The sequence below is a fragment of the Nerophis ophidion genome, linkage group LG23, assembly GCF_033978795.1.
Source record: "Nerophis ophidion isolate RoL-2023_Sa linkage group LG23, RoL_Noph_v1.0, whole genome shotgun sequence".
Lineage (NCBI taxonomy): Eukaryota > Metazoa > Chordata > Actinopteri > Syngnathiformes > Syngnathidae > Nerophis > Nerophis ophidion.
The window spans coordinates 22,304,326-22,326,582 of NC_084633.1; the positions used below are offsets into that span (position 1 = coordinate 22,304,326).

The 22,257-nt window shown below is 42.9% G+C and overlaps 1 protein-coding gene and 1 long non-coding RNA gene across 5 annotated transcripts in view; one reads left to right on the plus strand and one right to left on the minus strand.

The window, feature by feature from the left end:
* The window catches only part of cep112 (centrosomal protein 112), a 406,308-nt gene that overhangs the window by 239,030 nt on the left and 145,021 nt on the right, over window positions 1–22,257 (minus strand). The window lies entirely within an intron of this gene.
* LOC133541712 (uncharacterized) lies at window positions 5,810–6,684 on the plus strand. The gene is made up of 2 exons (XR_009803961.1): window positions 5,810–6,216; window positions 6,313–6,684. It is a non-coding gene; the product is annotated as an uncharacterized LOC133541712 (long non-coding RNA).

Consider the following 22,257-nt stretch of genomic DNA (forward strand, 5'->3'; position numbering starts at 1 on the left):
TGTGATGTATCATGTTGTATGTGTGATGTATCATGTTGTATGTGTGATGTATCGTGTTGTATGTGTGATGTATCATGTTGTATGTGTGATGTATCATGTTGTATGTGTGATGTATCATGTTGTATGTGTGATGTATCGTGTTGTATGTGTGATGTATCATGTTGTACGTGTGATGTATCATGTTGTATGTGTGATGTATCGTGTTGCATGCATGCATGTTGGAAATAAAGTCACAGAAGTGTGAACAGTCTCTAGTTCTGGAAGACCCGTCCCAAACTGGGCGTGACTGACAACTCATTGAATGACTTAAGTCGGCCGCCGAGCTTCTATTTTTCTGAGGACACAGACGGGAAAACTCCCTGCAGACAACTTCAAAAACCTGACCCGCTGAAACATATTATACTCCTGAAGCCGCACGGTCCGCGACCGCATAAAAAGCGACAGTCATTCCTGGGAAAAGTCGGCCTGTGTGTTGTGTGTGTGGTCATAGGGGTGGTAGGCTGCATGTCACCCTCAATAACAGAGCAATGAGGAACCAGATGAGAGGACAGAGAAAAGGACTCAGGGAGGCCTGGCAGTGAGAGGAAGACCAAGGAGTGCCAGCACCAGGGCGGCCTTTTGGCTTTAAGATGGATCCCTGGTCAGAGAAGTGGAAGGAGAGGACGATCAAATTAAAGATGTGCTTTCCCTGAAGAGGAAGTCCTCTCATCCCTCCATTCTGAACGGCTGTTTGAAAGGACAAACAGAGAGGGAGTGAAGGACAACGGGCAACCTCTAAGGGTGGAGGATCTTTTAGTTGTCTGCCTGCATGGCAAACAGGAAGAGGGGGCAAGGATTCCGGCATATTCCAAGCAAAGGTGACATGCTGCAGCTCCAGAGAGACATGCACTATCCTCCAGAGCAGTGTTTATCAACCACGGTGTGAGACAGTCAGTGTTTATCAACCACGGTGTGAGACAGTCAGTGTTTATCAACCACAGTGTGAGACAGTCAGTGTTTATCAACCACGGTGTGAGACAGTCAGTGTTTATCAACCACGGTGTGAGACAGTCTGTGTTTATCAACCACGGTGTGAGACAGTCTGTGTTTATCAACCACGGTGTGAGACAGTCAGTGTTTATCAACCACGGTGTGAGACAGTCTGTGTTTATCAACCACGGTGTGAGACAGTCTGTGTTTATCAACCACGGTGTGAGACAGTCTGTGTTTATCAACCACGGTGTGAGACAGTCTGTGTTTATCAACCACGGTGTGAGACAGTCTGTGTTTATCAACCACGGTGTGAGACAGTCAGTGTTTATCAACCACGGTGTGAGACAGTCTGTGTTTATCAACCACGGTGTGAGACAGTCTGTGTTTATCAACCACGGTGTGAGACAGTCTGTGTTTATCAACCACGGTGTGAGACAGTCTGTGTTTATCAACCACGGTGTGAGACAGTCTGTGTTTATCAACCACGGTGTGAGACAGTCTGTGTTTATCAACCACGGTGTGAGACAGTCTGTGTTTATCAACCACGGTGTGAGACAGTCTGTGTTTATCAACCACGGTGTGAGACAGTCTGTGTTTATCAACCACGGTGTGAGACAGTCTGTGTTTATCAACCACGGTGTGAGACAGTCAGTGTTTACCAACCACGGTGTGAGACAGTCTGTGTTTATCAACCACGGTGTGAGACAGTCTGTGTTTATCAACCACGGTGTGAGACAGTCAGTGTTTATCAACCACGGTGTGAGACAGTCTGTGTTTATCAACCACGGTGTGAGACAGTCTGTGTTTATCAACCACGGTGTGAGACAGTCAGTGTTTATCAACCACGGTGTGAGACAGTCTGTGTTTATCAACCACGGTGTGAGACAGTCTGCTGTGCCGTGGGAGATGGTCTCATTTCACCTATTTGGGTTAAAAATATTGTTCGCAAACCAGTAATTATAGTTTATAAATATTATATTTTGGTTGTTTTTATTTTCATTTTACATTGTCCTCGCTCCAAAGTCTTTGCTGTCGTCCAGCATTCTGTTTCTGTTTACTCTGTAGCCAGTTCAGTTTTAGTTTAGTCCTGCATAGCCTTCCCTTAGCTTCAATGCCTTTTCTTAGGAGCACTCACCTTTTGTTTGTGTTTTAAAGGGGAACATTATCACAATTTCAAAAGGGTTAAAAACAATAAAAATCGGTTCCCAGTGGCTTGTTGTATTTTTAGAAGTATTTTTCAAAATGTTACCAGTCCCGTAATATCCCTAAATAAAGCTTTAAAGTGCCTTATTTTCGCTATCTTCGAAACCACTATCCATTTCCCTGTGACGTCACACAGTGCTGCCAATACAAACAACATGGCGGTTAGCACAGCAAGATATAGCGACATTAGCTCGGATTCAGACTCGGATTTCAGCGACTTAAGTGATTCAACAGATTACGCATGTATTGAAACAGAAGGTCGGAGTATGGAGGCAGATAGCGAAAACGAAATTTAAGAAGAAATTGAAGCTATTGAGCGAATAGCTATTGACGCTATTCGGCCATAGCGTGGGTGTACCTAATGAAGTGGCCCATAGCATGGCTGCCTTATTAGCATCGCCGGTAAAATGTGCGGACCAAACGATCAGGACTTTCGCATCTTGTGACACTGGAGCAACTTAAATCCGTCGATTGGTAAGTGTTTGTTTCGCATTAAATGTGGGTATCTAGTTTCAAATGTACATACAGCTAGCGTAAATAGCATGTTAACATCGATTAGCTGGTAGTCATGCCGTGACCAAATATGTCTGACCACATAAGTCAACAACATCCACAAAACTCACCTTTGTGATTTGGTTGACTTAATGGTTGCAAATGCATCTGCAGGTTATCCATACATCTCTGTGCCATGTCTGTCTTAGCATCGCCGGTCAAATGTGGAGACACTCTGGTACATTCAATGGGGGTCTGGCGGCAGATTTCTTGCCAGTGGTGCAACTTGAATCCCTCCCTGTTAGTGTTGTTACACCCTCCGACAACACACCCACCAGGCATGATGTCTCCAAGGTTCCAAAAAATAGTCCAAAAAACGGAAAATAACAGAGCTGAGACCCGGTGTTTGTAATGTGTTGAAAATGGTGGGTGTGTTACCTCGGTGACGTCACATTCTGACGTCATCGCTTCCAGCGCGATAAACAGGAAGGCGTTTAATTCGCCAAAATTCACCCATTTAGAGTTCGGAAATCGGTTAAAAAAATACATGGTCTTTTTCCTGCACCATCAAGGTATATATTGACGCTTACATAGGTCTGCTGATAATGTTCCCCTTTAAGCATTAGATACCTTTTTACCTGCACCCTGCCTCCCGCTGTTTCCGACATCTAGAAAGCAACTAGCTACCAACTGCCACCTACTGATATGGGAGAGTATTACACGGTTACTCTGCCGAGCTCTAGAAAGCACCAACACTCAACAACAACACATCGTTTGCAGACTATAATTACTTGTTTGCAAACAATATTTTTAACCCAAATAGGTGAAAGTAGATAATCTCGCGGCACAGCGGTTGAAAAACGCTGATCTAGACTGCAACCACCTCATAAATAAAGTCCACTCTATCCCACAGTCTTTACTTTATGCGAACCATATTGTGGCAAACAGTGTTTAAAGACCTACTGAAAGCCACTACTAGCCACCACACAGTCTGATAGTTTATATATCAATGATGAAATATTAACATTGCAACACATGACAATACGGCCGCTTTAGTTTACTAAATTGCAATTTTAAATTTCGCGCCTAAGTATCCTGCTGAAACGTCGCAGTATGATGACACGTGCGCGTGACGTCACGCATTGTAGAGGACATTTTGTTCCAGCACCGTTCAGAGCTATAAGTCGTCTGTTTTCATCGCATAATTCCACAGTATTCTGGACATCTGTGTTTTTGAATCTTTTGCAATTTGTTCAATGAATAATGGAGACGTCAAAGAAGAAAGCTGTAGGTGGGAAGCGGTGTATTGCGGCCGCCTTTAGCAACACAAACACAGCCGGTGTTTCATTGTTTACATTCCTGAAAGATGACGGTGAAGCTTTACTATGGAACAGAGATGTCAAGCGAACATGGTTCCCTACCACAGTGGTCCCAAACCTTTTTGTATCCGCGGACCGGTCAAGGCTTAATAATTTGTTCCCTTTTTTTTTTTTTCTTTGTAATGAAAAAGGGACGTTTTTGTCATGAAAAAGGGAGGTTTTTGTAGTTGGTGCACTAATTGTAAGTGTATATTGTGTTTTTTATGTTGATTTTATAACAAACAAAAAAAAAAGTTTTTTTTTTTTTTTTAATAAAAATGAATAAAAAATTCTTCTGCAGCCCGGTACCAATGGGGCCACGGCCCGGTGGTTGGGGACCACTGACCTACCACATGTCAACCGGCAGGTTTCAGTGAGAAAATGGTGGTAATAAGTCGGCTCTCACTGTAGACATGAGCGGACTGCACCTGTCAAAGGGGCAGCCGAGGACTCTCTTCCCTCCTCCCACGAGCCGCCCCCGACCGTCAGATGCTTCCACCGTGGAGGAGGGAAGAAAAAAAAAATCTCAGCCCGGCCCCACTGGCTGCCATCGCTTTGTCGAGAAACGTGGCTTCTCTCAGAGACAGTGGCAGTCACCACACCCGTGGCCACACCCCTCCGACTATCAGGTACTATTTAACTCACTAAAACACTATCATCACAATAGAAAGATAAGGGATTTCCCAGAATTATCCTAGTAAATGTGTCTAAAAACATCTGAATCGCTCCCACTGTATAGTCTTTTTTTTTTCTAGTCCTTCACTCCCACTTTCCTCATCCACAAATCTTTCATCCTCGCTCAAATTAATGGGGAAATCATCGCTTTCTCAGTACGAATTGCTCTGGCTGCTGGTGGCCATGATTGTAAACAATGTCCAGATGTGAGGAGCTCCACAACCCGTGACATCACGCGCACATCGTCTGCTACTTCCGGTACAGGCAAGGCTTTTTTATTAGCGGCCAAAAGTTGCCAACTTTATCGTGGATGTTCTCTACTAAATCCTTTCAGCAAAAATATGTTGAAATGATGAAGTATGACACATAGAATGGAGCTGCTATCCCCGTTTAAATAAGAACATCTCATTTCAGTAGGCCTTTAAGTGTAAATGCAACTTGGATTCCAGGTACCAGGAGTTATAGGCAGTTAGCAAACACAAACACCATTATTGTGTCAGGCTTTCATTGCCATCTACTGCCTTGTTCTTTCTTATCAGAGAACTGTTTTTTTTATAGCTGTTGGCTCGAAAGAAGAGCTCTAAAAGGCGGGAGGGAGGAGCATTGCATGACACCAACTGACAACAATCACACCAGAAAGCATTCTTAATATGGATGCCTTTGGTTTTCTAGTCATAAGCGTGTGTGTGTGTGTGTGTGTGTGTGTGTGTGTGTGTGTGTGTGTGTGCCTGTGAACTCATCCAAATGGAATGATAACGAATCCACAGACACATCAAAGCGGCCTGGGATAAAATAAAAAAAAGCAAGAGAAAGACAAAGAGAAGAAAGAAATAAAGAGCGCGAGAGAGAGAGAGAAAGAAAAAGAGAGAGCATATAAAAAAAAAACTACAAAACTGAAATATGCAGCGTCCTCAAGAAAAAAAAACAGAGCAGGCTTAGTTTTCATATGCATTCCCAGAAGAAAAAGAAAGGGAACGGGGAGGAGGGGATAAAAAGAGATAGGCAGAACCAGAGACTGACCACAGATAAGTGAGAACACAATACCAAACAGTTGAGAATAATAGAAGACAAGTGTGGAGAGGCGGAGCTGACGGTCTGACAGCGTGGCCGGCACGCTGGAGCCCTGCCCAAGATGGCGGCAAGGTGGCGGGGCGTGCTGGGAGCGACGCCGTAATCTGATTCAGGTGCGTGGATCGCGCACCGGCACACATGATGGACTTATCTCCTCGCAGTGTATAAAAGGGGAGGAGGAGGAAAGATCAGAGAAGGAGGCGGAGTGTCCGCAGCAGTGACAGGAGAGCAAAGAGGATGCAAGACGCGAGAGACGAGGACGACGACGGCGGCTGAATGAGCGGAGGGAGCTGAAAAGCGACACGACCACGGACAAGCTTTATTGAAAAATGAAGTCAAACCTGCTCAAAAGCATGTCCTTCCTGGGTGGTCCACGGAACCCGAGCGACGACAGCAAGAGAGTGTCCCAACAAGGAACGTGCGAGGATGAGACACAACAATACAAGTAATAATAGTAATAAAGAGGACGCAGGCCCAAGCATTAGGTGCACCTGCTCTGCTGTCAATAGGATTGTTACTGTGCTTGTACTTTGTTTTGTAGTAAAACTGCACAAAAATATATGTGGAGAGGCGGAGCCTGTAGTCCGACAGCGAGGCGGGACACACCGTAGCCCAGCCCAAGATGGCGGCGAGGCGCGCCGGGAGCAACGCCGCAATCAAGATCAGGTGCAAGGATCCTGCATCAGGCGACAATTGATTGATCCTCTCAAACTATAAAAAGTCAAACAGCCGCCAACGTCTGGGGGAGAGGCGGAGAGACGAGAAGGAGGCGGAGGGAAGCTGACGCTGAGCGAGAGAAGAAGACGACGACGTGGCAAACTGGAAAGCGAGCTGATGGGCGAGCAGAGGAGAGGAGCTGAAAAGCGACCGGCACTGAGGTTTTACTTGCAAAAATAAACAAAGTCACAACCAATTTCCTCTCCAATTTTTCTTATGTGTGAGCAAAAGCGACGGCAGACGTGCACACTGTTATGCGTTTATCTTTTGCTACATTTTGTGCGCGACCTAGATTTGCCGTGTACAATTGCACAGGCGCACACCATAGAGCAGGGGTCTCAAACTCAATTTACCTGGGGGCCACGGGATGCAGAGTCTGGGCCGCAAGAAAAGATTTCTTAAAAAGATCTAACATGCAAGCAACCTGAGTGCGGGGGTGTATATTGTAGCCCCGAAGAGTTACGGCTGCATGGGATTCTGGGCATTTGTTCTGTTGTGTTTATTATGTTGTGTTACGGTGCGGATGTTCTCCCAAAATGTGTTGGTCATTCTTGTTTGGTGTGGGTTCACAGTGTGGCACATATGTCTGTATTTTTTTTTTCAACACAAATTAAATCAAAATATAAATGAACGAAATGAGAATTAATTAATGTGAGGCCATGCAAATTAAACAAAAAAACGACAAATAACGGTTTGAATTGGTCCAGGTTATTGGGGACTGTTATTACTGACGGACGGGTGTCGTGGTGTGACTGCAGCCAGGCACGTTAAAAAAACCCTTGTCTCCATGGCAACGTTTCTGTCGCTTTCACTCATTTGCCGCTTTTCCATTAATGCAGAGGTAGGCAACCCAGAAAGAGCCATTTTAAATAAATACATAAATTATAAGTGGGTTGTACTTGTATAGCGCTTTTCTACTTTCAAGGTACTCAAAGCGCTTTGACACTACTTCCACATTCACACACACATTCACACACTGATGGAGGGAGCTGCCATGCAAGGCGCTAACCAGCAGCCATCAGGAGCAAGGGTGAAGTGTCTTGCTCAGGACACAACGGACGTGACGAGGTTGGTACTAGGTGGGGATTGAACCAGGGCCCCTCTTCCACTGGCCCAAATAACAAAAATCGTTATTAGCCTTTTTTTTCCTTTGTCATTAAAAAGGAAGTTTTTGTCATGAAAAGGGGAGGTTTTTGTGGTTGGTGGACTAATTGTAAGTGTATATTGTGTTTTTTTATGTTGATTTAATAAAAAAAAAAAAAAAAAAAAATATTTTTTTAAAATAAAAATGAATAAAAAAATTCTTCTGCGGCCCGGTACCAATCGGGCCACGGCCCGGTGGTTGGGGACCACTGCTATGGAACACCTTTGGGATGAATTAGAAGGGAGACTGAGGCCTTCTCGAACAACATCAGTGTGTGACTTCACCGATGCACTTTTGGAAGAATGGTGGAACATTCCTATAAACACACTCAGCAACCTTGTGGACAGCCTTCCCAGGAGAGTCCAAGCTGTAATAGCTGCAAAGGTCATGTTGAACCCTATGGGTTAGGACTGGGATGGCACTTAAAGGCCTACTGAAAGCCACTACTACGGATAGTTTATATATCAATGATGAAATATTAACATTGCAACACATGACAATACGGCCAAGTTAGTTTACTAAATTGCAATTTTAAATTTTGCGCGGAAGTATCCTGCTAAAACGTCGCGGTATGATGACGTGTGCGAGTGACGTCACGCATTGTAGAGGACATTTTGTTCCAGCACCGTTCCCACCTATAAGTCGTCTGTTTTCATTGCATAATTCCACAGTATTCTGGACTGCTGTGTTGCTGAATCTTTTGCAATTTGTTCAATGAATAATGGAGACGTCAAAGAAGAAAGCTGTAGGTGGGAAGCGGTGTATTGCGGCCGCCTTTAGCTACACAAACACAGCCGGTGTTTCATTGTTTACATTCCCCAAAGATGACGGTGAAGCTTTACTATGGAACAGAGCGGTCAAGCGAACATGGTTCCCTACCACATGTCAACCAGCAGGTTTCAGTGAGAAAATGGTGGTAATAAGTCGGCTCTTAGCGTAGATATGAGCCGAGAGCTTGCGTCGTTCCTCCTGCACCTGTCAAAGAGGCAGCTGAGACTCTCTTACCTCCTCCCACCGGCCGCCCCCGGCCGGCGGATGCTTTCACCGTTGTTGGAGGGGGGAAAAAAAATAAAAAATCTTAGCCCGGCTCGACCGGCTGCCTTCGCCTCGTTGAGAAACGTGGCTACCCTCGGAGACACTGGTGGTTACCACACCCGTGGCCACACCCCTCGGACCTTCAGGTTGTACAGGTACCACCATCTAATCTCACTTGAAACACTAGTAACACAATAAGCAGATAAGGGATTTTCCAGAATTATCCTAGTAAATTTGTCTAATAACATCTGAATCGCTCCCACTGTATAGTCTTTTTTTTTCTCTCTAGTCCTTCACTCTCACTTTCCTCATCCATGAATCTTTCATCCTCGCTCAAATTAATGGGGAAATCGTCGCTTTCTTGGTGTGAATCGCTCTGGCTGCTGGTGGCCATGATTGTACACAATGTTCAGATGTGAGGAGCTCCACAACCCGTGACGTCACGCGCACATCGTCTGCTACTTCCGGTACAGGCAAGGCTTTTTTATTAGCGACCAAAAGTTGCCAACTTTATGGTGGATGTTCTCTACTAAATCCTTTCAGCAAAAATATGTTGAAATGATGAAGTATGACACATAGAATGGAGCTGCTATCCCCGTTTAAATAAGAACATCTCATTTCAGTAGGCCTTTAAAGTTCATACTTTTGACAATATAGTGTATGTTATCAAAATCACTTGCTCAATGGTCCAAGAAAATTGTTCATTTGCAACGCAGTACTGAAGCTTCACTTTACTTTGTGCCAGGTCGGCAGTATTGAGAGTCCGAATAAGCCCTTTTAGTATGAGTTCCCATTGGAGAAAAAAAATATTGACCTCGGTTGAAGTTTTTCCGATATTTACGAGCCGCACCTCCATACCTGCAGCTCAGCTCTGACTGAGAGCCTTCTAAATCCACCTCCGCTGACTAGGCCCACTTTCATCAGCTTGAAAGACAAGCGTCTCACTCACACCTTCACCGCTGGCCTGCATGACCAAACAATTACTTAACACTTAAATTGGCTATTTAAGGATTCAAGGAGCTTTATTTGTCATACTCATAAACACTAAGACATTTGCACTCAGGTCCCGGCAAGTATGAAGAATAAAAGTAATAAATAGGCAATAAAGAAAACCAGTAATACATAATAAATAGAAAATAACATAAAGACCAAGATAAATTGGCTTGATTTAAAAAGCTCTAAAGGCTTAGTGGCCACTCTTATTCCCAAAATGGTGTACACTACTGAATTAGGGTCTTATGGCCACTTATGGGGACACTTATACTGCCATCTGGTGGTGTCAGAAGAGTATAACATACAATGGAATTTGGATCAAAACAAGAATTAGCAAGTCACTAAACATGAGGTACAGGTTTGTGTACTTATGGACTAAAAGTGAAGTGAATTATATTTATATAGCGCTTTTCTCTAGTGACTCAAAGCGCTTTACATAGTGAAACCCAATATCTGAGTTCCATTTAAAGCAGTGTGGGTGGCACTGGGAGCAGGTGGGTCAAGTGTCTTGCCCAAGGACACAACGGCAGAAGCGAGAATCGAACCTGCAACCCTCAAGTTGCTGGCACAGCCACTCTACCAACCGAACTATGCCGCCCCAATTTAAAAAGTAAATGATATCAAAAGATGAGTCTTAGTTTTTATTCTATTTAGGGTCCAATAAGCCCAAATAGCAAAGAGAAATAAAACAAGCATGAAAACAAACAGCTTGTGCCTCAGGAGGTTGATGTTGATTTTCTTTTGTTTAGTGCAGGTGTCACCAACCTGCGGGCACCAGGTCGCCCGTAAGGACCAGATGAGTCGCCCGCTGGCCTGTTCTAAAAATAGCTCAAATAGCAGCACTTACCAGTGAGCTGCCTCTATTTTTTAAATTGTATTTATTTACTAGCAAGCTGGTCTCGCTTTGCTGGACATTTTTAATTCTAAGAGAGACAAAACTCAAATAGAATTTGAAAATCCAAGAAAATATTTTAAAGACTTGGTCTTCACTTGTTTAAATAAATTCATTTATTTTTTTTACTTTGCTTCTTATAATTTTCAGAAAGACAATTTTGGAGAAAAAATACAACCTTAAAAATGATTTTAGGATTTTTAAACACATATACCTTTTTACCTTTTAAATTCCTTCCTCTTCTTTCCTGACAATTTAAATCAATGTTCAAGTATTTTTTCTTTTTTTTATTGTAAAGAATAATAAATACATTTTAATTTAATTCTACATCCGAGCTTCTGTTATTTCGACAAAGAATATTTGAGAAATATTTCTTCAAACTTATGATTAAAATTCAAAAATATTATTCTGGCAAATGTAGAAAATCTGTAGAATCAAATTTAAATATTATTTCAAAGTCTTTTGAATTTCTTTTAAAATTTAAATGTCATGTCATCAAAATTCTAAAATTAATCTTAATCGGGAAAAATGACTAATGATGTTCTATAAATTATTTTTTTAATTTCTTTCAAAGAGATTTGATTTAGCTGGTTTTTCCTCTTCATTTTTTCGGTTGAATTTTAAATCGTCGAAATTGAAGATAAACTATGTTTCAAAATTTTATATTCATTTATTCGTGTTTTCTCTTTTAAACCGTTCAATTAAGTGTTTTTTTCATCATTTATTCTCTACAAAAAACCTTCCGTAAAAGGACAAAAAATGTACGACGGAATGACAGACAGAAATATATTTATAGATTTATTTATTAAAGGTAAATAGAGCAAATTGGCTATTTCTGGCAATTTATTTAAGTGTGTATCAAACTGGTAGCCCTTGGCATGAATCAGTACCCAAGAAGTAGCTCTTGCTTTCAAAAAGGTTGCTGACCCCTGTTGTAAATACTGCAATTTAAAAAAAAAAAATATATATATATATATATATAATATTGTTTTCCCAAATATCCTAACTTTACCACAGTGCGATTTTAATATATTCTGTATTTTTTTTAAATAACAAAAATGATTTTCTATCTCCTCAACACCAAAATCCATGGTAAATCCCGCTCTAGTTTGGAAGAAGAAACAATCGTCTTCATGGCTTTGTAGTGATTTCCGTTGCCATAGTTACACGGACCTGAAACGCCCCCCAAAACAGGAGGCAGCAATGATTGTTGTTCTTGTATGGTTGGTGTCAGAGAGAAAGTCTGGAAAAGGGATGGGTAGAAAAAAAAGACCTCAAATAAATATGCACAATCCAAATAATAACCCGCATCTGTCTTGCTGGCGCGTTGAGAAAATGGTTTAGTTTTATCCTCCGTCCTTCCATCTCCACACATACACACAGCTTTGCTTTGACTTTGAAGTTCTACCTGGATCGCCTTTAAAGGCCTTTGCTGTTGCCACGGCAGCAAGCAGCCAGGCAGGCAGGTAGAGTGGACATCAAGCCTGAGCACGTCATTAGCCAGCAGGCTGACGGGACATTTTCTAGCTGCTCAACAGGAAATGAAGTACAATCCACTCCTTACTGATGCTAACAGCCAGCATCATGAAATCTTTAGTAGCCGGGCGGCCTTCTTCTACAAACACAGGCGGGCGGCTGGAAGCCTCAAATGTCACCTTGTGATTGTCATGCTGAATGCTAAGTAGAAAACACTGCTTTTGCACTGTAAGGGACGCAAAGCGAGTGTAAAAGAAGAACACTGAAAACAAGGAAAAATGGGGGTTGTTCCAAGGGAGGAGGTTTGATTGCTGGGGACACTAAAGTTCTCCAAGGCAGCACTCTGAAAGTGGACTTTTTGTTTTTGTTTTTTTACATTAGCAATCATAATTTCACTTCATAAAGATGTTATAAGTAAAGCAACTAAAATGAAAGCAAAGGAGACAACTTGGAAGAGTTCTCATCTTTACTCTTTAGTGCAAGTGTGCATCAGACTGTCAATCAACATAGCCTACTGTCCATCAACAACATCATACTGTCAATCAACACAGCCTACTGTCCATCAACAACATCATACTGTCAATCAACACAGCCTACTGTCCATCAACAACATCAGACTGTCAATCAACACAGCCTACTGTCCATCAACAACATCAGACTGTCAATCAACACAGCCTACTGTCCATCAACAACATCAGACTGTCAATCAACATAGCCTACTGTCCATCAACAACATCAGACTGTCAATCAACACAGCCTACTGTCCATCAACAACATCATACTGTCAATCAACACAGCCTACTGTCCATCAACAACATCAGACTGTCAATCAACACAGCCTACTGTCCATCAACAACATCAGACTGTCAATCAACACAGCCTACTGTCCATCAACAACATCAGACTGTCAATCAACACAGCCTACTGTCCATCAACAACATCAGACTGTCAATCAACACAGCCTACTGTCCATCAACAACATCAGACTGTCAATCAACACAGCCTACTGTCCATCAACAACATCATACTGTCAATCAACATAGTCTACTGTCCATCAACAACATCAGACTGTCAATCAACACAGCCTACTGTCCATCAACAACATCAGACTGTCAATCAACACAGCCTACTGTCCATCAACAACATCAGACTGTCAATCAACACAGCCTACTGTCCATCAACAACATCAGACTGTCAATCAACACAGCCTACTGTCCATCAACAACATCAGACTGTCAATCAACACAGCCTACTGTCCATCAACAACATCAGACTGTCAATCAACACAGCCTACTGTCTATCAACAACATCAGACTGTCAATCAACACAGCCTACTGTCCATCAACAACATCAGACTGTCAATCAACACAGCCTACTGTCCATCAACAACATCAGACTGTCAATCAACACAGCCTACTGTCCATCAACAACATCAGACTGTCAATCAACACAGCCTACTGTCTATCAACAACATCAGACTGTCAATCAACACAGCCTACTGTCCATCAACAACATCAGACTGTCAATCAACACAGCCTACTGTCCATCAACAAGTGTGCATCAGACTGTCAATCAACACAGCCTACTGTCCATCAACAACATCAGACTGTCAATCAACACAGCCTACTGTCCATCAACAAGTGTGCATCAGACTGTCAATCAACACAGCCTACTGTCCATCAACAAGTGTGCATCAGACTGTCAATCAACACAGCCTACTGTCCATCAACAACATCAGACTGTCAATCAACACAGCCTACTGTCCATCAACATCAGACTGTCAATCAACACAGCCTACTGTCCATCAACATCAGACTGTCAATCAACACAGCCTACTGTCCATCAACAACATCAGACTGTCAATCAACACAGCCTACTGTCCATCAACAACATCATACTGTCAATCAACACAGCCTACTGTCCATCAACAACATCATACTGTCAATCAACACAGCCTACTGTCCATCAACAACATCAGACTGTCAATCAACACAGCCTACTGTCCATCAACAACATCATACTGTCAATCAACACAGCCTACTGTCCATCAACAACATCATACTGTCAATCAACATAGTCTACTGTCCATCAACAACATCAGACTGTCAATCAACACAGCCTACTGTCCATCAACAACATCAGACTGTCAATCAACACAGCCTACTGTCCATCAACAACATCAGACTGTCAATCAACACAGCCTACTGTCCATCAACATCAGACTGTCAATCAACACAGCCTACTGTCCATCAACATCAGACTGTCAATCAACACAGCCTACTGTCCATCAACAACATCAGACTGTCAATCAACACAGCCTACTGTCCATCAACAACATCATACTGTCAATCAACACAGCCTACTGTCCATCAACAACATCATACTGTCAATCAACACAGCCTACTGTCCATCAACAACATCAGACTGTCAATCAACACAGCCTACTGTCCATCAACAACATCATACTGTCAATCAACACAGCCTACTGTCCATCAACAACATCATACTGTCAATCAACATAGTCTACTGTCCATCAACAACATCAGACTGTCAATCAACACAGCCTACTGTCCATCAACAACATCAGACTGTCAATCAACACAGCCTACTGTCCATCAACAACATCAGACTGTCAATCAACACAGCCTACTGTCCATCAACAACATCAGACTGTCAATCAACATAGCCTACTGTCCATCAACAACATCAGACTGTCAATCAACACAGCCTACTGTCCATCAACAACATCATACTGTCAATCAACACAGCCTACTGTCCATCAACAACATCATACTGTCAATCAACACAGCCTACTGTCCATCAACAACATCAGACTGTCAATCAACACAGCCTACTGTCCATCAACAACATCATACTGTCAATCAACACAGCCTACTGTCCATCAACAACATCATACTGTCAATCAACATAGTCTACTGTCCATCAACAACATCAGACTGTCAATCAACACAGCCTACTGTCCATCAACAACATCAGACTGTCAATCAACACAGCCTACTGTCCATCAACAACATCAGACTGTCAATCAACACAGCCTACTGTCCATCAACAACATCAGACTGTCAATCAACACAGCCTACTGTCCATCAACAACATCATACTGTCAATCAACACAGCCTACTGTCCATCAACAACATCAGACTGTCAATCAACACAGCCTACTGTCTATCAACAACATCAGACTGTCAATCAACAAAGCCTACTGTCCATCAACAACATCAGACTGTCAATCAACACAGCCTACTGTCCATCAACAACATCAGACTGTCAATCAACACAGCCTACTGTCCATCAACAACATCAGACTGTCAATCAACACAGCCTACTGTCTATCAACAACATCAGACTGTCAATCAACACAGCCTACTGTCCATCAACAACATCAGACTGTCAATCAACACAGCCTACTGTCCATCAACAAGTGTGCATCAGACTGTCAATCAACACAGCCTACTGTCCATCAACAACATCAGACTGTCAATCAACACAGCCTACTGTCCATCAACAACATCAGACTGTCAATCAACACAGCCTACTGTCCATCAACATCAGACTGTCAATCAACACAGCCTACTGTCCATCAACATCAGACTGTCAATCAACACAGCCTACTGTCCATCAACAACATCAGACTGTCAATCAACACAGCCTACTGTCCATCAACAACATCATACTGTCAATCAACACAGCCTACTGTCCATCAACAACATCATACTGTCAATCAACACAGCCTACTGTCCATCAACAACATCAGACTGTCAATCAACACAGCCTACTGTCCATCAACAACATCATACTGTCAATCAACACAGCCTACTGTCCATCAACAAGTGTGCATCAGACTGTCAATCAACACAGCCTACTGTCCATCAACAACATCAGACTGTCAATCAACACAGCCTACTGTCCATCAACATCAGACTGTCAATCAACACAGCCTACTGTCCATCAACATCAGACTGTCAATCAACACAGCCTACTGTCCATCAACAACATCAGACTGTCAATCAACACAGCCTACTGTCCATCAACAACATCATACTGTCAATCAACACAGCCTACTGTCCATCAACAACATCAGACTGTCAATCAACACAGCCTACTGTCCATCAACAACATCAGACTGTCAATCAACACAGCCTACTGTCCATCAACAACATCAGACTGTCAATCAACACAGCCTACTGTCCATCAACAACATCAGACTGTCAATCAACACAGCCTACTGTCCATCAACAACATCAGACTGTCAATCAACACAGCCTACTGTCTATCAACAACATCAGACTGTCAATCAACACAGCCTACTGTCCATCAACAACATCAGACTGTCAATCAACACAGCCTACTGTCCATCAACAAGTGTGCATCAGACTGTCAATCAACACAGCCTACTGTCCATCAACAACATCAGACTGTCAATCAACACAGCCTACTGTCCATCAACAAGTGTGCATCAGACTGTCAATCAACACAGCCTACTGTCCATCAACAAGTGTGCATCAGACTGTCAATCAACACAGCCTACTGTCCATCAACAACATCAGACTGTCAATCAACACAGCCTACTGTCCATCAACATCAGACTGTCAATCAACACAGCCTACTGTCCATCAACATCAGACTGTCAATCAACACAGCCTACTGTCCATCAACAACATCAGACTGTCAATCAACACAGCCTACTGTCCATCAACAACATCATACTGTCAATCAACACAGCCTACTGTCCATCAACAACATCATACTGTCAATCAACACAGCCTACTGTCCATCAACAACATCAGACTGTCAATCAACACAGCCTACTGTCCATCAACAACATCATACTGTCAATCAACACAGCCTACTGTCCATCAACAACATCATACTGTCAATCAACATAGTCTACTGTCCATCAACAACATCAGACTGTCAATCAACACAGCCTACTGTCCATCAACAACATCAGACTGTCAATCAACACAGCCTACTGTCCATCAACAACATCAGACTGTCAATCAACACAGCCTACTGTCCATCAACAACATCAGACTGTCAATCAACACAGCCTACTGTCTATCAACAACATCAGACTGTCAATCAACAAAGCCTACTGTCCATCAACAACATCAGACTGTCAATCAACACAGCCTACTGTCCATCAACAACATCAGACTGTCAATCAACACAGCCTACTGTCCATCAACAACATCAGACTGTCAATCAACACAGCCTACTGTCTATCAACAACATCAGACTGTCAATCAACACAGCCTACTGTCCATCAACAACATCAGACTGTCAATCAACACAGCCTACTGTCCATCAACAAGTGTGCATCAGACTGTCAATCAACACAGCCTACTGTCCATCAACAACATCAGACTGTCAATCAACACAGCCTACTGTCCATCAACAACATCAGACTGTCAATCAACACAGCCTACTGTCCATCAACATCAGACTGTCAATCAACACAGCCTACTGTCCATCAACATCAGACTGTCAATCAACACAGCCTACTGTCCATCAACAACATCAGACTGTCAATCAACACAGCCTACTGTCCATCAACAACATCATACTGTCAATCAACACAGCCTACTGTCCATCAACAACATCATACTGTCAATCAACACAGCCTACTGTCCATCAACAACATCAGACTGTCAATCAACACAGCCTACTGTCCATCAACAACATCATACTGTCAATCAACACAGCCTACTGTCCATCAACAAGTGTGCATCAGACTGTCAATCAACACAGCCTACTGTCCATCAACAACATCAGACTGTCAATCAACACAGCCTACTGTCCATCAACATCAGACTGTCAATCAACACAGCCTACTGTCCATCAACATCAGACTGTCAATCAACACAGCCTACTGTCCATCAACAACATCAGACTGTCAATCAACACACAGCCTACTGTCCATCAACAACATCATACTGTCAATCAACACAGCCTACTGTCCATCAACAACATCAGACTGTCAATCAACACAGCCTACTGTCCATCAACAACATCAGACTGTCAATCAACACAGCCTACTGTCCATCAACAACATCAGACTGTCAATCAACACAGCCTACTGTCCATCAACAACATCAGACTGTCAATCAACACAGCCTACTGTCCATCAACAACATCATGCTGTCAATCAACACAGCCTACTGTCTATCAACAACATCATACTGTCAATCAACACAGCCTACTGTCCATCAACAACATCAGACTGTCAATCAACACAGCCTACTGTCCATCAACAACATCATACTGTCAATCAACACAGCCTACTGTCCATCAACAACATCATACTGTCAATCAACACAGCCTACTGTCCATCAACAAGTGTGCATCAGACTGTCAATCAACACAGCCTACTGTCCATCAACAACATCAGACTGTCAATCAACACAGCCTACTGTCCATCAACATCAGACTGTCAATCAACACAGCCTACTGTCCATCAACATCAGACTGTCAATCAACACAGCCTACTGTCCATCAACAACATCAGACTGTCAATCAACACAGCCTACTGTCCATCAACAACATCATACTGTCAATCAACACAGCCTACTGTCCATCAACAACATCAGACAATCAACACAGCCTACTGTCCATCAACAACATCAGACTGTCAATCAACACAGCCTACTGTCCATCAACAACATCAGACTGTCAATCAACACAGCCTACTGTCCATCAACAACATCAGACTGTCAATCAACACAGCCTACTGTCCATCAACAACATCAGACTGTCAATCAACACAGCCTACTGTCCATCAACAACATCAGACTGTCAATCAACACAGCCTACTGTCCATCAACAACATCAGACTGTCAATCAACATAGCCTACTGTCCATCAACAACATCATACTGTCAATCAACATAGTCTACTGTCCATCAACAACATCAGACTGTCAATCAACACAGCCTACTGTCCATCAACAACATCAGACTGTCAATCAACACAGCCTACTGTCCATCAACAACATCAGACTGTCAATCAACACAGCCTACTGTCCATCAACAACATCAGACTGTCAATCAACACAGCCTACTGTCCATCAACAACATCAGACTGTCAATCAACACAGCCTACTGTCCATCAACAACATCATACTGTCAATCAACACAGCCTACTGTCCATCAACAAGTGTGCATCAGACTGTCAATCAACACAGCCTACTGTCCATCAACAACATCAGACTGTCAATCAACACAGCCTACTGTCCATCAACAACATCAGACTGTCAATCAACACAGCCTACTGTCCATCAACAACATCAGACTGTCAATCAACACAGCCTACTGTCCATCAACAACATCAGACTGTCAATCAACACAGCCTACTGTCCATCAACAACATCATACTGTCAATCAACATAGTCTACTGTCCATCAACAACATCAGACTGTCAATCAACACAGCCTACTGTCCATCAACAACATCAGACTGTCAATCAACACAGCCTACTGTCCATCAACAACATCAGACTGTCAATCAACACAGCCTACTGTCCATCAACAACATCAGACTGTCAATCAACACAGCCTACTGTCCATCAACAACATCAGACTGTCAATCAACACAGCCTACTGTCCATCAACAACATCAGACTGTCAATCAACACAGCCTACTGTCTATCAACAACATCAGACTGTCAATCAACACAGCCTACTGTCCATCAACAACATCAGACTGTCAATCAACACAGCCTACTGTCCATCAACAACATCAGACTGTCAATCAACACAGCCTACTGTCCATCAACAACATCAGACTGTCAATCAACACAGCCTACTGTCTATCAACAACATCAGACTGTCAATCAACACAGCCTACTGTCCATCAACAACATCAGACTGTCAATCAACACAGCCTACTGTCCATCAACAAGTGTGCATCAGACTGTCAATCAACACAGCCTACTGTCCATCAACAACATCAGACTGTCAATCAACACAGCCTACTGTCCATCAACAAGTGTGCATCAGACTGTCAATCAACACAGCCTACTGTCCATCAACAAGTGTGCATCAGACTGTCAATCAACACAGCCTACTGTCCATCAACAACATCAGACTGTCAATCAACACAGCCTACTGTCCATCAACATCAGACTGTCAATCAACACAGCCTACTGTCCATCAACAACATCAGACTGTCAATCAACACAGCCTACTGTCCATCAACAACATCATACTGTCAATCAACACAGCCTACTGTCCATCAACAACATCATACTGTCAATCAACACAGCCTACTGTCCATCAACAACATCATACTGTCAATCAACACAGCCTACTGTCCATCAACAACATCAGACTGTCAATCAACACAGCCTACTGTCCATCAACAACATCATACTGTCAATCAACACAGCCTACTGTCCATCAACAACATCATACTGTCAATCAACATAGTCTACTGTCCATCAACAACATCAGACTGTCAATCAACACAGCCTACTGTCCATCAACAACATCAGACTGTCAATCAACACAGCCTACTGTCCATCAACAACATCAGACTGTCAATCAACACAGCCTACTGTCCATCAACAACATCAGACTGTCAATCAACACAGCCTACTGTCTATCAACAACATCAGACTGTCAATCAACACAGCCTACTGTCCATCAACAACATCAGACTGTCAATCAACACAGCCTACTGTCCATCAACAACATCAGACTGTCAATCAACACAGCCTACTGTCCATCAACAACATCAGACTGTCAATCAACACAGCCTACTGTCTATCAACAACATCAGACTGTCAATCAACACAGCCTACTGTCCATCAACAACATCAGACTGTCAATCAACACAGCCTACTGTCCATCAACAAGTGTGCATCAGACTGTCAATCAACACAGCCTACTGTCCATCAACAACATCAGACTGTCAATCAACACAGCCTACTGTCCATCAACAAGTGTGCATCAGACTGTCAATCAACACAGCCTACTGTCCATCAACAAGTGTGCATCAGACTGTCAATCAACACAGCCTACTGTCCATCAACAACATCATGCTGTCAATCAACACAGCCTACTGTCCATCAACAACATCATGCTGTCAATCAACACAGCCTACTGTCTATCAACAACATCATACTGTCAATCAACACAGCCTACTGTCCATCAACAACATCAGACTGTCAATCAACACAGCCTACTGTCCATCAACAACATCAGACTGTCAATCAACACAGCCTACTGTCCATCAACATCAGACTGTCAATCAACACAGCCTACTGTCCATCAACATCAGACTGTCAATCAACACAGCCTACTGTCCATCAACAACATCAGACTGTCAATCAACACAGCCTACTGTCCATCAACAACATCATACTGTCAATCAACACAGCCTACTGTCCATCAACAACATCATACTGTCAATCAACACAGCCTACTGTCCATCAACAACATCAGACTGTCAATCAACACAGCCTACTGTCCATCAACAAGTGTGCATCAGACTGTCAATCAACACAGCCTACTGTCCATCAACAACATCAGACTGTCAATCAACACAGCCTACTGTCCATCAACATCAGACTGTCAATCAACACAGCCTACTGTCCATCAACATCAGACTGTCAATCAACACAGCCTACTGTCCATCAACAACATCAGACTGTCAATCAACACAGCCTACTGTCCATCAACAACATCATACTGTCAATCAACACAGCCTACTGTCCATCAACAACATCAGACTGTCAATCAACACAGCCTACTGTCCATCAACAACATCAGACTGTCAATCAACACAGCCTACTGTCCATCAACAACATCAGACTGTCAATCAACACAGCCTACTGTCCATCAACAACATCAGACTGTCAATCAACACAGCCTACTGTCCATCAACAACATCATACTGTCAATCAACACAGCCTACTGTCCATCAACAAGTGTGCATCAGACTGTCAATCAACACAGCCTACTGTCCATCAACAACATCAGACTGTCAATCAACACAGCCTACTGTCCATCAACATCAGACTGTCAATCAACACAGCCTACTGTCCATCAACAACATCATACTGTCAATCAACACAGCCTACTGTCCATCAACAACATCATACTGTCAATCAACACAGCCTACTGTCCATCAACAACATCAGACTGTCAATCAACACAGCCTACTGTCCATCAACAACATCATACTGTCAATCAACACAGCCTACTGTCCA